This window comes from Scyliorhinus torazame, chromosome 6, assembly GCF_047496885.1.
Source record: "Scyliorhinus torazame isolate Kashiwa2021f chromosome 6, sScyTor2.1, whole genome shotgun sequence".
Taxonomy (NCBI): domain Eukaryota; kingdom Metazoa; phylum Chordata; class Chondrichthyes; order Carcharhiniformes; family Scyliorhinidae; genus Scyliorhinus; species Scyliorhinus torazame.
The window spans coordinates 43,706,198-43,724,282 of NC_092712.1; the positions used below are offsets into that span (position 1 = coordinate 43,706,198).

The following is an 18,085-nucleotide window of genomic DNA, read 5'->3' on the forward strand; positions in this document are numbered from 1 at the left end:
TCACAGGATGTGACATATATGTAGAAGATGTGCAGGGACGCGCATTAGAGGAGATATCGTTACAATTGCCAGGACATTTAGGTTTGCAGGCAGCCGAGTTAGCAGCCATTGCATACATTGTACAGCAGCCAGATTCGTTCCCGACCCCAGCAGACATATATTCGGACAGCTTATATGTTTGCAACAGCCTGACGGAATTCCTGCCCCTGTGGGAATCTAGAGGTTTTGTATCCGCCGACAGTAAACTCCTACCCTCAGCGCCATTACTAAAGCACATTCTCAAGTAAGCTAAAGATCGTAAATATGGCATCATAAAGGTTAGAAACCATCATCGTTCCTACCCACCCGGTAACGTAAAAGTAGACACCCTAGAAAAAGCAGACTCAAGACACGGTCACTTTTGGCAACCCCCCAAGAGTGCCCCAGTACACGCGTTCCAGGTCTCACAGACCAATATTCAAGATTTGGCGCAGGCACAAAAGGAAGATGACACGCTTACGGAAATATTCAAAGGGAACTTCCCCGCTCCCTATGATAGGTTTAAAGACACTTTGACGGTACACGACGGAATCATATTAAAGGATGGTATTTATGTGGTCCCCACCCAGGGCAGGAACCAGATTATTTGTCAATTCCATGATGGACACGGACACCAAGGGAAAGAATCCACCCTTACCCACCTCAGACCTCTCTGCTGGTGGCCCGATTTAAAAACTGACGTAATCCACTACATTGAAAATTGTTTAATTTGCGTCCCGAACAACCCAGACAGATACGCAAAGAAAGGTCAGCTAAGACACACCCGCCCTGTTAATGGCAAATGGACGAATTTACAATTAGATTACATTGGTCCCCTCCCCCCCCCCTGCAGAAATGGATTTAAATATGTGTTGGTCATAATCGACACCTTCACAAAATGGGTAGAAGCATTTCCTTCCAGAACAAACACGACTAAAGCGACAGCAAATATTCACGAGATGGGGACTCCCCGGTAGTATTGAGTCAGACCAAGGTTTGCACTTCACAGGAAGAGTAATGAAAAATGTCCTAACAATTTTCACAATTAACCAGAAGTTTCACATTGCCTATCACCCACAATCCAGCGGCATTGTGGAACGCATGAACCGAACCCTAAAGGCAACACTTAGGAAGATGGTGCATCAACATAACATGACATGGGACACAGTTCTCCCATTCGCATTGATGTTTATTAGAAACACGGTGTTGAGTTAGACAGGATACACCCCCCACACCCTCATGACCGGCCAACCCATGAAGGGTACCGAGTATTTATTTGGACTTGATTTGGCCAGCCCCACAGTCACCCACGAAAAAGCGGTCCAAAACATAATGGAGAATATTAAAGCAGCACAACTCGCTGCAGCTGTTCGACAAGGCGCTAGGAAAAAGCAGAGTAAGGCCTGCTTTGATAAAACAGTACACCCGGTAGAGTATACAGTCAGACAACAAGTCATGATCTCCCTGTACAATCCGAGTTCATTCCTCTCCCCCAAATTTGCAGGACCCTACATAATTTCTGACAATGTAAGCCCCTCAGTGTATAAGATTACATATCCAAATGGAAAGTCAGGATGGTTTCACATAAACCAGCTTAAAGTTTATGGAATGCAGTGCAGCCATTCATACCACATTTCACTGGCGATAGCAGACAACGAAGACCCGCCCACTGGCAACCGAATCCAACCCTCCCCCAGCCAGGACAGCACGTCCACAGACACGACCTTGACACCGCCCCCAGAGACCAGTTTCCGCCTCACACTTGATTCGGCCGCGAGCGATAGCGACAGCGAAAGCCCTATGGACGTACTTGAAATCCCCGACCAATCGCAAAACAGACCAGGCCCCAGTCACTACGGCCCCTGTGACACTGACCATGATATGTTCGGCCCCTCAAAGACCATTTATTGGCCGCTACCAGAACCTGACCCACCGCCCGACGATAGTGACCACCCCCCCCCCCCCCTTGCCTCTACCACCCTACAAAATAAGAAACATTGGCACTGCGATAACTCTTATCGACTGATAAGAAACAACGAGATGGATCCCACATTGGCCCACGCCGCCTTGGCACAGAAACTCCAGTCACGAGTTTGGCAACCGGGAGATGGTGACGACTCAGAGTCTGACTCCCACCATGCTAACCCCTTCACGACCCTTTTCAGAATGGAACCCTGAGGTGTCCAGATGATGAGAGAAAGGAACCGATTGAGATTTATGGTGTCCTATTCTCAGATGGAGCCTGCCCGTTTTTTTGGTTTGTTTTTTTAGTTTTTAATGTTGAATGTTTGCCTCTTGTACGACTTTGTGTGTCGAGCTCATTCCAAAATTTCTTGATGCAGTCATAACTACTCTGCCACATGGTACTTAAAGGGACCAGTTTGTCAGAACTCCATATATAATCAAATTCTTGTCAGGTCACCCAGGCAGTGGAGTAACGGCACTTATCCCCGCCCTACCTGAGGACCCCCTATGTATTTGGTCAGCAAAGCTCGGGTAGTGGAGCAACGGCACTGATCACCGCCCTACCCGGGGATTCCACCCATTCTTGCCCTGACGCAGCTCATAAGCACTCCATTCAGAAAATTGTTTTCGAAGCTCTTTTACTGTTCTTTTCATAGTGTGGTTTAAAGAATGCACTTTGCCACAGTTTTTGTTTGCCCTCCGGCGACCTTTCGGTCGCTATCCCCCAACTACTATTTACATGTTCAAACACTTGGTTGAAACAAATTTGCTGTTACGGATGTCTTGTCCCCCAAATGGGTTGGTTTAAAAAAAAAGTGAGGGAGTCACATATGGTGACAATTCTAAACGGGAAATTGATGTTAAGGAGAAACAGACAGACAAACAAGATATTAAACAACAAGATAATAACAGATATTATGCTTGTACCCCCAGGAATATACGAATATACCAGGAGACAGAGGAAGACAAAGACGAAAAGAAGACGGACCTGATGACCTGCATCATGATCGTCGTTGGATCACTACAGCTGCGCGTGTTATCAGCCCCTATATCCTCCACCACACAGGCCCTAAACATGACCACCCAACACGATACCCCCAGCCCGGACACTACACACACATAGAAACAGCCACTGATATCCCCACATGGTGCGATAATATCATAAAGTGTTATTCCCTTTTCATACACGGTAGAAGCCCTATTGATTATAGCAATGCTTTGCAGTGACACCTAGACACTCAGACTTCGGAAATGGCGAAGGAGAGCCTCCCGCTCCCCAGTATACGCACTCAGAGCCCCTTTTTTCGGACTTCAACAGACCCCACACTCTTCTGAACCCTTTTCTGCCTAATAAATTTCACGGTTTTTCAAGACAAGTTACTTTCTCTGTAAATGGCATAAGTGTTAAGTCGAAATGTGATGCTGCTATTGTTTATTTTGTACTGTAATATAAGTTATTTTGGTTATTAGCTAGCAGCATAAGTGTAGTTTAGATAAGGACAATTAGAGGTTCCCCTGTTTGTGTAAAGAAGTTGAAATGTATGATTGAATGTGATAGTGCCCCCTTAGATTTCTTTTTATAGATGTGTGATGTGTTAAAACTTAGGTAAATGTTCCAATCCATAGGACAGAGTAGGATAGAACCTGTCTTTGATTAAGGGTACCCGGCATACCAGAGAACATAAGAAGATTCAGTAGTGTGATCCATCACGCTTCGCGTTTAGGATCAAGAGGACGGACTGTAGCCATCTGGGATGGCCACTTACAACACAAAACATGGACGTTCGCAAAGCCTAACGGGAAATATGGACAATGTAAGATTCAGGCAGGCACAGAGCCTGAATGTATATTTGTGAGCAGAGAATCCAAACAGCATTGAAACCCCCAACCGATTAGTATTTAATGGCCCATCTCCGTAAGACAAAGGATTGATACTCAGGTAACCGATGCAAGCCCAGACATTTCGGCACCACTCCTTTTACTCAGGCATCATAAACAGCAGGGTCAATGACCGCTTAGTACATACCCGGCCATCAAGGCACCCTCACCCTTTATTGGCTTAGATCGAAGGCAGTGACCGAGAACTGCCCAATTAATTGGGTCCAAACCTAAGAACCGCTCAAAAGAGCATGAAACTCCCCAAGGCTAAAGAGAGACACTGCCATGTGTTCGATCTCTTTTGGACCTGGCGCTCCAGCAACGTCCATCTCCATCGCAGCACCACCAGAAGCAAGTTCAAGTTCAACGTTCGCTACCAGACGAATGATCCTAGCCAAACCGCAGTTACTTCTCCAGATCCAGCCGATCCAGATTCGAACAAAGGTCACTGTTCCTCTGACCTAATCCGGGTGCCTGAAGTTAAGTACAGGTTATCACAGTTGTTAGGTGTAGTTTAGCTCGTAGTGTTTATGTTGCATGTGTAAATTAATCGTGTGTGTAAATAAAGTACCATTGATCTTGAACTAACTAACTGGTTGTTTGGCTCTTGGATCGATACCCGGTTGAACCTTGTGGCGGTATCATTTGATACCTGGCGACTCTGAGAGCATATCATATTCATATCCATATTAAGAAAGGCAATCTTATTGACGGCCATATTTAGAGCAAGTAAAGATAGCAAGTCTCCTGTTGCCAAGCCAGTTTTTTTTCGATCTAGCTATCACACCCCGAATCCCGTGCGACTTTACCTTTTGTGCCAGTCTGCCATGAGTGACCTTGTCAAACACCTTACTAAAGTCCATGTAGATGACAGCCACAGTTTTTCCCTCATCAATTCATTTTGTCACCTCCGCAAAAACGCTTTCAAGTTGGTAAGACATTCCCCGTACAAAACCATGTTGCCTATCACTAACAAGTCCATTCCCTTCTAAATGTGAATAAATCCTGTCCCTCAGTATCATCTCCAACAGCTTCCCCTCCACTGATGTCAGGCTCACCAGTCTATAATGACCTGGATTATCCCTGTTTTCCTTCTTAAACAATGGGACAACATTGGCCATTCTCCAGTCCTCTGGAACTTTGCCTGTGGTCAAAGATGATACAAAGATATCTGTTAAGGCCCCAGCTATTTCCTCTCTTGCCTCCCACAGTAACCTGGGATAGCACAATTGCTTCACAGCTCCAGGGTCCCAGGTTCGATTCCAGCTTGGGTCACTGGCTGTGCGGAGTCTGCACATCCTCCCCGTGTGTGCGTGGGTTTCCTCCGGGTGCTCCGGTTTCCTCCCACAGTACAAAGATGTGCAGGTTAGGTGGATTTGCCATGATAAATTGCCCTTAGTGTCCAAAATTGCCCTTAGTGTTGGGTGGGGTTACTGGGTTATGGGGATAGGGTGGAGGTGTTGACCTTGGGTAGGGTGCTCTTTCCAAGAGCCAGTGCAGACTCGATGGGCCAAATGGCCTCCTTCTGCACTGTAAATTCTATGATTCTATGATATCCCATCTAGCCCAGGGGACTTGATTACCTTAATGCATTTTAAGGTATCAAACACTTTCTCCTTCATTATGCTAACATGTCCTAGAGTATTCACACACCCATCCCTAACCTCAACATCTGTCATGTCCCTCCTTGGTGAATACCGATGCAAAGTACTCATTAAGGATCTCACCTACTTCCTCTGACTCCACGCATAACCTCCCTCCTTTGTTCTTGAGTGGGCCTACTCTTTCCCTAGCTACCCTCTTGCTCCTTATATGTATAAAAGGCCTTGGGATTTTCCTTGACTCTGCTTGCCAATGCCATTTCATGGCCGCTTTTAGCCCCTCCCTGGTTGGACTATCAACATACTGTTCAAAATTCCCTCTTGGACACACTTAACAAATTGCCTTGCATCCGAACCTCTGGCACTAAGGAAGTCCCAGTTAATATGGGGGAAATTAAAATCACCCACCACAACAACCCTGCTATTTTGACTTCTTTCCAGAATCTCACTACATATCTGCTGGCTATTGGGAGGCCTATAGTACAACCCCAACACTGTGATTGCACCCTTCCTATTCATGATCTCAACTCAATGCCTCACTGCAGGATCCCTCCAAGATATCGTCCCTCATCACAGCTGTGATATATTCCCTAACCAGTAATGCAACTCCCCCATCCTTTCTGCGACCCCTTCTGTCTCATTCAAAACATCGATATACTGGAACATTAAGCTGCCAGTCCTGTCCTTCCTTTAACCATGTCTCCATAATAGCAACAGTATCATGATTCCCGACATTAATGCAAGCTCTAAGTTCATCTGTCTTACCTGTTATACTTGTGGCGTTGAAGCAAACGCACTCCAGACCTTCTGAGATCTTGCCTCTGCCTGCTGTCCCTCTTTGCTAAAATAAATATCAAAGCAAATTACTGCGGATGCTGGAATCTGAAACCAAAAGAGAAAATGCTGGAAAATCTCAACAGTCTGGCAGCACCTGTAAGGAGAGAAACGAGCTCATGTTTTGAGTCCAGATGACCCTTTGTCAAAGCTCATGTTTGAGCTTATGTTTGAGCTTTGACAAAGGGTCATCTGGACGCGAAACATTAGCTCTTTTCTCTCCTTACAGATGCTGCCAGACCTGCTAATATTTTCCAGCATTTTCTCTTTTGGTCTTCCTCTTTGCTATATTTGTCTTAGTCTCAAACTCTTCCCCAGTCTCTACACTTGCTGGCCTGCTGCTCCGCTTCTTACCCCCCCCCCAACTTCACCATATTAGGTTAAACCCTCCCAAACCACATGAGCAAACCTCCCGGCCAGGATATTGGTGCCCCTCCACTTTAGGTGCGACCTGTCCTGCTTGTCTAGGTCCCACCTTCCATGGAAGACAACCCAATGATCCACATATCAGAAGCCCTCCCCCAAACACCAGCTCTTTAGCTATGTGTTCAATGTTAAGTAATGGGTTAAGAGACATTCCAATTAGTTGTCACATTTATGTTAAGCATCCAATAATTGATACTGATATGTAAAGAGGCTTCAGGTGGACTTTGTGTCAGGTGATGTGAAGATAGGGTTTTGTGCAGAGTCTGTTAAAGTGAAATAAAGGTGCGTGTAAAAAGGAGCAGTACCTTTGACTCTTTATACAGCAGCAGCTAAATGTCTAACAAATGTAGCAGAGAATGGTTGCTGTGCAAATGTGAAGGGTTGAAAGGTACAACTTTTCCAAACCAAACCAAGGAGTGAGTGAGAAGAAAACAAAAAGAGGATATATGATTGAACCTGGGATAAAGATGGCCGGATATGACTACCCCACTTATTTTCTGAAAGGGGGTCGTACGACCAATGGAGAAGTGCAGTAGTTATGTGGACTAAAGTAACTGCCTTGGGAAAGAGAAAACAAGGTACGGCATTGGCTCTTTCTCTACCTTATGACAGTAAAATCCGAAGCAAAGTGTTTTCTGAGCTGGAATTGGAAGAGTTGGACTCAGAAGAAGGTCTGGAGACGCTATTACGTTATATGGATAAGATTTATAAAAAGGATGACTTGTTAAGTGCATATGAAGCATGGTCGGATTTTGATAGGTTCCGGAAAATAGAGGATTTCTCCATGGAAGACTATATAATGGAATTTGGCAGACTATATAAAAGGCTGCAGAAACACAACCTGGAATTTCCACAGTCTGTGTTGGCCTTTAAATTACTTGACTGTGCTAGATTGAGCAACATGGATAGGCTCCTGGTTGTGACAGGAGTTCAGTTCGCGGATAAGGATACCTTATTCGATCAGATGACAGAAGCTTTAAAAAAGTTTCGAGGGAAACATTCAATTCCGATGGCTCTGATGACCCAAATAGGTCAGTCTGCAATAAAGCAGAATATGGAAGATACACTACTAACAGGATGGCAAAATCACACGGCTACAAACAGGTTTCAAGATGATAGAAGGAGATCGGGACCCAGAAATTATGAAGACAGAAACCCAGTTAGAACTTACAGTAGGAAGATGAACCCCAGAAATGCCCAGATATGATAAATCGATGTTTTCGATGTGACTCTCAATACCACTATGCTTTCAACTGTCCAACACATTATAATAGAGTATTTGAAGCGACACATGACATGGAAGAGTCAGAAGAGGAAAAAGATAGCGACCAGAAAGAAGGCATTGTCCTATTAACAAGCAGTTTTACGCCGGTAATAAGACCATAAGACCATAAGACATAGGAGCGGACGTAAGGCCATTCGGCCCATCGAGTCCACTCCGCCATTCAATCATGGCTGATTTCAACTCCATTTACCCGCTCTCTCTCCATAGCCCTTAATTCCTCGAGAAATCAAGAATTTATCAACTTCTGTCTTAAAGACACTCAACGTCCCGGCCTCCACCGCCCTCTGTGGCAATGAATTCCACAGACCCACCACTCTCTGGCTGAAGAAATTTCTCCTCATCTCTGTTCTAAAGTGACTCCCTTTTATTCTAAGGCTGTGCCCCCGGGTCCTAGTCTCCCCTGCTAATGGAAACACCTTCCCTACATCCACCCTATCTAAGCCATTCATTATCTTGTAAGTTTCTATTAGATCTCCCTTCAACCTCCTGAACTCCAATGAATATAATCCCAGGATCCTCAGACGTTCATCGTATGTTAGGCCTACCATTCCTGGGATCATCCGTGTGAATCTCCGCTGGACCCGCTCCAGTGCCAGTATGTCCTTCCTGAGGTGTGGGGCCCAAAATTGCTCACAATATTCTAAATGGGGCCTAACTAATGCTTTATAAAGCTTCAGAAGTACATCCCTGCTTTTATATTCCAAGCCTCTTGAGATGAATGACAACATTGCATTTGCTTTCTTAATAACAGACTCAACCTGCAAGTTTACCTTTAGAGAATCCTGGACTAGGACTCCCAAGTCCCTTTGCACTTCAGCATTATGAATTTTGTCACCGTTTAGAAAATAGTCCATGCCTCTATTCTTTTTTCCAAAGTGCAAGACCTCGCACTTGCCCACGTTGAATTTCATCAGCCATTTCTTGGACCACTCTCCTAAACTGTCTAAATCTTTCTGCAGCCTCCCCACCTCCTCCATACTACCTGCCCCTCCACCTATCTTTGTATCAGCAGCAAACTTAGCCAGAATGCCCCCAGTCCCGTCATCTAGATCGTTAATATATAAAGAGAACAGCTGTGGCCCCAACACTGAACCCTGCGGGACACCACTCGTCACCGGTTGCCATTCCGAAAAATAACTTTTTATCCCAACTCTCTGCCTTCTGCCTGACAGCCAATCGTCAATCCATGTTAGTACCTTGCCTCGAATACCATGGGCCCTTATTTTACTCAGCAGTCTCCCGTGAGGCACCTTATCAAAGGCCTTTTGGAAGTCAAGATAGATAACATCCATTGGCTCTCCTTGGTCTAACCTATTTGTTATCTCTTCAAAGAACTCTAACAGGTTTGTCAGGCACGACCTCCCCTTACTAAATCCATGCTGACTTGTCCTAATCTGACCCTGCACTTCCAAGAATTTAGAAATCTCATCCTTAACAATGGATTCTAGAATCTTGCCAACAACCGAGGTTAGGCTAATTGGCCTATAATTTTCCATCTTTTTCCTTGTTCCCTTCTTGAACAGGGGGGTTACAACAGCGATTTTCCAATCCTCTGGGACTTTCCCGGACTCCAGTGACTTTTGAAAGATCATAACTAACGCCTCCACTATTTCTTCAGCTATCTCCTTTAGAACTCTAGGATGTAGTCCATCTGGGCCCGGAGATTTATCAATTTTTAGACCTCTTAGTTTCTCTAGCACTTTCTCCTTTGTGATGGCTACCATATTCAACTCTGCCCCCTGACTCTCCGGAATTGGTGGGATATTACTCATGTCTTCTACTGTGAAGACTGACGCAAAGTACTTATTTAATTCCTCAGCTATTTCCTTGTCTCCCATCACAAAATTACCAGCGTCATTTTGGAGCGGCCCAATGTCAACTTTTGCCTCCCGTTTGTTTTTAATGTATTTAAAGAAACTTTTACTATCATTCCTAATGTTACTGGCTAGCCTACCTTCATATTTGATCCTCTCTTTCCTTATTTCTCTCTTTGTTATCCTCTGTTTGTTTTTGTAGCCTTCCCAATCTTCTGACTTCCCACTACTCTTTGCCACATTACAGGCTTTCTCTTTTGCTTTGATGCATTCCCTAACTTCCTTTGTCAGCCATGGCTGCCTAATCCCCCCTCTGATAACCTTTCTTTTCTTTGGGATGAACCTCTGCACTGTGTCCTCAATTACTTCCAGAAACTCCTGCCATTGCTGTTCTACTGTCTTTCCCACTAGGCTCTGCTCCCAGTCGATTTTCGTCAGTTCCTCCCTCATGCCCCTGTAGTTACCTTTATTTAACTGTAACACCTTTACATCTGATTCTACCTTCTTTCTTTCAAATTGGAGATTGAATTCTACCATATTATGATCACTGCCTCCTCAGTGCTCCCTTACTTTAAGATCTTTAATCAAGTCTGGCTCATTACATAACACTAAGTCCAGAATGGCCTGTTCCCTCGTGGGCTCCATCACAGGCTGTTCCAAAAAGCCCTCCTGTAAACATTCAATGAATTCCCTTTCCTTGGGTCCACTGGCAGCATTATTTACCCAGTCCACCTGCATATTGAAGTCCCCCATGATCACTGTGACCTTGCCTTTCTGACATGCACTTTCTATTTCGTGGTGCATTTTGTGCCCCCGGTCCTGACCACTGTTAGGAGGCCTGTACATAACTCCCATTATGGTTTTTTTGCCTTTGTGGTTCCTCAACTCTACCCACACAGACTCCACATCATCTGACCCTGTGTCATTTAGTGCTATTGATTTAATTTCATTCCTAATTAACAAGGCAACCCCGCCCCCTCTGCCCACCTCCCTGTCTTTTCGATAGGTTGTGAATCCCTGGATGTTTAAATGCCAGTCCTGAACCCCCTGCAACCATGTCTCTGTGATGCCTACCACATCATACCTGCCAGTCACAATCTGGGCCACAAGCTCATCTACCTTGTTCCGTACACTGCGCGCATTTAAATGTAGCACCTTTAATTCTCTATTGACAGTCCCTTTTTGTTTTCTTAGTGTGGTGGACCTTGGTTTACTGAGCCTTTCCATACACTGTGTCATATTTTGTGGGATGGGGACTACCGTAACCTCTCCTGAGTTTTGTCTTTTCGTGCTTTATTGTATTCCTAAGCAGCTACGCTTCCCACTGATTACTTCACCTCTTGGTTCCCTGACTTTCCCTTCCCCCCCAATCTTTAGTTTAAAGTCCTATTGACCACCCTATTTATTCTTTTCGCCAGAACACTGGTCCCAGCTCGGTTCAGGTGGAGACCATCCCAACGGTATAGGTCCCCCCTGTCCCAAAACTGATGCCAGTGTCCCATGAAAAGGAACCCCTCTTTCCCACACCACTCTTTCAGCCACGTGTTAACTTCCCTTATTCTTGCCTCCCTATGCCAATTTGCACGTGGCTCGGGCAGTAATCCGGAGATTATGACCCTTGAGGACCTGTTTTTTAATTTGAATCCTAGCTCTTTATAATCTCTAAACAGGTCCTCTTTCCTAGACTTGCCTATGTTGTTGGTACCGCCATGGACCACAACAACTGGATCCTCCCCCTCCCTCTTCAGTATCCTTTCAAGCCGGTCAGAGATGTCCCGCACCCTAGCACCGGGCAGGCAACATACCATGCGGGACTCTTTATCCTGCTCACAAAGGATACTATCTATCCCCCTGATAATAGAATCCCCTACAACTACAACTTGCCTATTTACTCCCTCCCCTTGAATGGCCTGCTGAACCATGGTGCCTTGGTCAGCTGACTCATCCTTCCTGCAGCCCTGTTCGCCATCCACACAGGAAGCAAGTGCCTCATACCTGTTGGACAGAGGCAAGGGCTGAGGCTCCTGAGTTCCTGACTGCTGGTTCCCTTTACCTGCCTGACTTGCAGTCACACCCTGCTGTCCCTGGCAGGATTTAAACTACTTACTCTGACTGGTGTGACTGCCTCCTGAAACACAGTGTCCAGGTAAGTCTCCCCCTCCCGGATGTGCCTCAGTGTTTGAAGCTCAGACTCCAGCTCATCAAACCTGAGCCGGAGCTCTTCGAGCAGCCAACACTTACTGCAGATGTGGTCGCTGCAGCTCGCAATGGGATCTGCCAGCTCCCACATCAAGCAGCTCAAGCACATCACCTGACCAGCCATCACTAATTAATTAATTAGTTTAATTTAAGTTTATGAGTTTAGCTGTGTTTTTTAAAAAATTTGCGGCAGATTTGCTATCAACCACTCAGATCACAGCTTCCCTCTGACGTCACTTTTGGGAAAAAAACTGGAAAACAGGAAGTTTCCATTAGGTTTTTATACTCACAGAGACTGCTCCTTCTCCTCCAAACGGCTCCCGAAATTAGGCCCGACGAAAGAGAGAGAACAAAACAGTAGGGAAAAAGCACCTTCTCCCACTCTTCACCGAATTACCTCACTGCACCAAATTACCAAATTCTCACTCGGTCTGTATCTCTCTCACTCAGGCTGTGTCTCCTTGACCTGCGCAATGCTTACTAATGTGCGCTTTCTGTCTGTCTTTTATACAGACTTTAGGATGACTCACACTAAAACTTCAAAGAGAAGAAAACAATGTGTACCTTTGTGCCCCTTAACAGGCCTCAGGTGACTGCCAGATAACTGCCTCTCAGCAATTAGGGTGGGGGCAGCTTCAGCCAATCAGACACTAATCTACACTGCACTTTTAACTGAAAAACAGCAAAATTAGATTAACCACTTACCTTTCCTGGTTACCTCACTGCACCAAATTACCAGATTCTCACTCGGTCTGTATCTCTCTCACTCAGGCTGTGTCTCCTTGACCTGCGCAATGAGGGTGTTGGTTGCAGAATCCTTCAACTGTGCTGTATTGGACAGTGGCTGCACATCTACTGTGTGTGGAATTGACTGGTTAAAATGTTACCTGGACTCCTTGAATGCTGAAAATCGTAACAAGGTTAAGGGATTTGAAAGTTCCACAAGTTTCAGGTTTGGGAATGATAATACTCTGAAGTCGATGAAAAGAGTGGTGATCCCTTGCAATAGTGTCAGAGTGAATCATTTCATTAGCACGGATGTTGTATCAAGTGAGATACCTTTGCTTCTGAGCAGACCATCGATGAAGAAAGCACACATGAAACTGGATACGGAACAGGATAAGGGAACAGTTTTTGGAAAGACGGTGGATTTACAATTTACACAGTCGGGACACTATTGTATTCCATTACTGACAAATAATATTTCAAGTACAGTTGTTAAGGATGTGATAATGGCAGTTGCAAATGAGAGTTTAGTTGATCAAAAGCTTGTTGTATTAAAACTTGTCATGCGAATGTTGCTTTAAGAAATGTTTGGCTGCTCATGTTACTGCAGTGATGTCAGAGTGTGGGTGGAACTGAGCTCTGGTTCTGCTTTTTAGTTTCACTTTGAGAAAAGCTTGGATGTGTCTGCCTTTTTGGTTTCGTTTTTCAGTGTGTTGCAGCTGAAGTCAGAAACAGCAGTACTGCTGAGCTCTCTGCCATGAAGGTCTATTTCTTAATCATTTGGTGAATTCAGAATTATAAATGTTTTCAGTATTGAATGTAAACCCTGATGTGTTCCTGTTTAGAGGTTTGATAAGTCTTCTGGGTGTTAAAAGGACAGCATACAGATTACTTAGTGTTGTATTCTTTGGGGGGTGTATTTGAATTAATGGTTGCTAAGATATTCACTGTTTGTTTTAAAAAGGTTAACTTGAGTTCATAGAATAAACATTGTTTTGATTTTAAAAAATAGTGGTCCATTTCTGCTGTACCATTACTGTAGAGTGAGCCGTGTGCTCCCCATACCACAATCTATTAAAAGTTGTGGGTCAGGTGAACTTCATGATACACTTTGGGGTTCTCTAAACCCTGGTCTATAACAATTGGGGGCTCGAGGGGGATAAAAGTCTATTGGATTGGCTTAGTGAACTTAAAGATAGTGAGGGGTGAGCATATTGTGGTTGCTTTTCAGGTGTGGTATTTTAGTTTAAGTGGGGAGTATGTTGTGGACAATGGCTCTTCCAGAGGCTCAGAAGTTTTTGGAGGTGGAGACGATCACAAGCAGTACCTTATGGACAGAGACTAAAAGCAGACTGTTAGATTTGGCAAAAACATTGCAGTTAACATTACCTGACAAAATGCGAAAAGGTGAGGTAACTATGGCGATGGCTAAGCATTTAAAGTTGCCTGAGATACAGTTTGACTCATTGGAAATGGCAAAAATTCAGTTGCAAATTAAACAAATGGAACATGAGAAAGAATTAAAGCAGCTTGAATACGAAAGAGAGGAAAAAGAAAGAGAGAGAGTGGCAAAAGAAAGAGATAGAGAGGGAAAAGAAAGAGAGAGAGAGGAAAAGAAAAGGAGAGAGAAGAAAGGAGAAAAGAAAGAATAGCCCTAGCAGAACAAAAAGAAAGAGAAATGGAGATACAGATCAGGGAAAAACATAAAGAGAGAGAGTTTGAACTTCAGAAAATGGCCATGAAACATGACTGTCAGTTAAAATTGGCAGACGTAAAGGGAAACGTACAGTTGGATGATAGTGATGAGGATAGTGAGAAAGAGTGTCATAGTCGAAGGCTTGGTGGGAATCTATTTAAATATGTCCAAGCATTGCCTAGGTTTGACGAGAAGGAGGTAGAAGCCTTTTTCAGTTCATTTGAGAAGGTGGCTAAACAAATGAAATGGCCACAGGACATGTGGGTATTATTGATTCAAACAAAGCTGGCAGGTAGGGTGAGTGAAGTGTTTGCATCACTACCGGAGGAGGTATCTGAGACATATGAGGAGGTGAAAAAATCCATCTTGGGTGCATATGAACTAGTGCCTGAAGCCTACAGACAAAGGTTTAGAAATTTAAGGAAAGAATGTGGTCAAACATACATGGAGTTTGAAAGGATCAAACAGAGTAATTTTGATAGGTGGAAAAGGGCTTTGAAAATAGACCAAACGTATGAAACTCTCAGAGAAATTATACTTTTGGAGGAGTTTAGAAGTTCAATTCCTGATGCAGTGAGAAATCATGTGGAAGAGCAGAGGGTTAAAACTGCAGGATTAGCAGCAGAAATGGCAGATGATTATGAATTAGTTCATAAATCAAAGCTTGGTTTCCGACATCAGTTTCAGCCTGTGAGGGATAGAAACTGGGGATATGAGAAATACTGAAGTGGTAAAGGTAAAGGTGATCTGATGGGAGATAATAAGGAGAGTGTACCTCAGATTAAAAAAGAAATCCAGGAGGGTGGAAAAGAAATGAAAAGTTTCAAATGTTTTCACTGTAATAAACTAGGCCATGTAAAGTCACAGTGTTGGTGGTTGAAGAAAAGCACTGGGAAGGCTGATGTGGTAAAACAGGTTAAGACAGTGGGGTTTGTTAAAGTGGTAAAGGAAAGCCCAAGTGAAGCGAAGGAGGTGCAAAAGATTGTACAGTCTGATCAAGAGGTGATTGATAAGAAGGTGCCAGATCTCTTTAAAGAATTTACTTGTGTGGATAAAGTTTACTCATGTGTATCAGGAGGAGCAGGTAAAGAAGTCACAATTTTAAGAGATACGGGAGCTAGTCAATCTTTAATGGTAAGAGATGAGGAGTTATGTAGTTTGGGAAGAATGTTGCCAGAAAAGGTGGTAATATGTGGAATTCAGGGTGAGAGTAGTATTCCATTATATAAGGTAAGGTTGGAAAGCCCAGTAAAGAGTGGTGAAGCCACTTCCGGCAGCGGCCATGACCTGCTAGGTCGCGTGTTCACGGCAGCTGCCGAGGTTGGTATTTTGGGCCGCTGAACGGGACGGCGGCGGCATTTGGAGGCTGAGACCTGTGTGGGAACGGGCGCGGGAGAGGTTCCCCCCGGGGCTGCATGGAGAGAACGAGGAGTGGGGCCGGCAGACGTGCAAACGTGGGGAAGAAGGTCTGGGAAGACAAAATGGCGGCCGGAGAAGATCGGGAGGTGTAGGCCCAGTGGGCCAAAGAACAACAAGAATTCTTAAAATGCTGTTTTATGGAGCTTAAAACGGAGATGTTGGCCTCCATGGAGAAGATTGTGGTGGCCCAGAAGGCGAAGGAGAAGGAGATCAAGGAAGTGAGGAGGAAGGTGGCAGAGAATGAGGACGAGATCCTGTGCCTGGCGGTGAAGGTGGAGGCGCACGAGGCGCTACATAAGAGATGGCAAGAGAGGCTAGATGACCTTGAGTACAGGTCTCGGGGCCATAATCAGCGAATCCTGGGCCTTCCCAAAGGAGCGGAGGGGGCAGACGCGAACACGTACGTAACCACGATGTTGGGGACGCTGATGGTCGCGGGGCCTTCCCGCGGCCCTTGGAGCTGGATGGGGTGCACAGAGTCCTCGCCAGAAAGCCGAGGGTGAATGACCCACTGAGGGCGATGGTGATACGGTTTCATCATTTGACAGACCGGGAGCGAGTCCTGAGGTGGACAATGAAAGAGCGGAGCAGTACGTGGGAGAACGGCGAGATCCGCATCTACCAGGACTTGGGAGCTGAGTTGGCGAGGAGGCGTGCGGGGTTCAACTAGGCTAAGCCGGTCCTCCACAGCAAAGGGGTGAAGTTTGGGCTCCTTCATCCGGCGAGACTCTGGGTAACATACCAGGACAGGCACCATTACTTTGATACGCCGGATGAGGTGTAGTCGTTCATCAGGCACGAGAAGCTGGACGTGAGCTAAGGGACAGTTGTATGGGGGTGAAATGTGCGGGTGGGGGTGGACCGGGGGTAAGATGACGGGTAAAGCGTAAGATTATTTGCTTGTCTGCTCTAGTTTGGTTGGAGGTTTTGTTGTTTGTTTTGTTTTTCAGGGGTTTGGTTTTAGGGGACGGGAAACGCCCGGGACTGGTTGTCCGGCGCACAGGAAGGTCCCGGTTGGCGCTTGCCCCTCTACCCTGTGGGGGAGGGGGTGGTTGGGTGGCCCGAAGGATGCAACATGTTTAGGGTCGGCATACAGGGGCGGGAGCGGCCGGGGTCAGCATGGGTGAGCTGACTCACGGAAGTATAGTGGGGGGGAAATCAGAGCTAAGCGGATACTTGGCAGAGGATGGGGGGGTGGGGGGTTGGAAGGGGGGGAAGGGGTGCTGCTGTGCTGACTGAAGGGGAGCCAGGTGAGGGGAATGGATGGAGAGTTGGGCTGGGGGGCCGCCGAGGGGAGGGCTGGAATCGGGAGGCGGGCACGGGGCTGGCCGAAAAAGGGAGATGGTTATTCAGCAGGATGGGGGGGGGGGGGGGTGGCCAACCCCCCGAACAGGCTGATCATGTGGAAAGTCAGGGGCTGAATGGGCCAGTCAAGAGGTCCCGCGTGTTCTCGCATTTAAAGGGGTTGAAGGTGGACGTGGCCATATTGCAAGAGACGCACTTAAAGCTCGTGGACCAGACGAGGCTAAGGAAAAGATGGGTGGGACAGGTGTTTCACTCGGGGTTAGACTCAAAGACCAGAAGGGTGGCAATTTTGGTTAGTAAACGAGTGGCATTTGAGGCGGGGAGTATCGTGGCGGACAAGGGGGGCAGGTACATAATGGTGAGTGGCAAGCTGCAGGGGGCCCGGGTGGTGCGAGTGAATGTGTATGCCCCAAACTGGGACAATGCGGACTTCATGAGGCACGTGTTGGGTAGGATCCCGGACTTGGCGTAAAGTAACCTGATTATGGGAGGGGACTTTAATACGGTCTTGGACCCGATTTTGGACCGTTCCAAGTCCAGGTCGGGAAAGAGGCCGGCGGCAGCCAGAGCCCTGTGGGAGTTCATGGGCCAGATGGGGAGTGTGGACCCGTGGAGATTTGCGCGGCCAAGGGCGAAGGAGTTCTCCTTTTTCTCCCACATCCATAAAGTCTATTCGCGGGTAGACTTCTTTGTGTTGAGTAGGGCGCTGATCCCGAGGGTGGAGGGGGTTGAATACTCGGCCACTGCGGTCTCGGACCATGCCCCGCACTGGGTGGACCTGCGGCTGGGGGCGGAGGAGGGTCAGCGCCCCCTCTGGAGACTGGATGTGGGGCTGCTGGCGGATGAGGAGTTGTGTGGGCGGATAGGGAGGAGCATTGAGAGCTATGTGGGAGCGAATGACACGGGAGGTAACAGTGGC

General features: G+C 46.2%; 1 long non-coding RNA gene across 1 annotated transcript in view; it reads right to left on the reverse strand.

Annotated features, from left to right (window-relative positions):
* Positions 1 to 3,977: 3,977 nt before the first annotated feature.
* Positions 3,978 to 18,085, reverse strand: part of LOC140424769 (uncharacterized) — a 100,071-nt gene continuing 85,963 nt past the window's right edge. The window contains exons 2-3 of the long non-coding RNA XR_011947684.1: positions 6,228 to 6,303; positions 3,978 to 4,335 (exon numbers count right to left, since the gene is read on the reverse strand). This is a non-coding gene — a long non-coding RNA (uncharacterized lncRNA). The remainder of the gene's footprint in view (positions 4,336 to 6,227; positions 6,304 to 18,085) is intronic.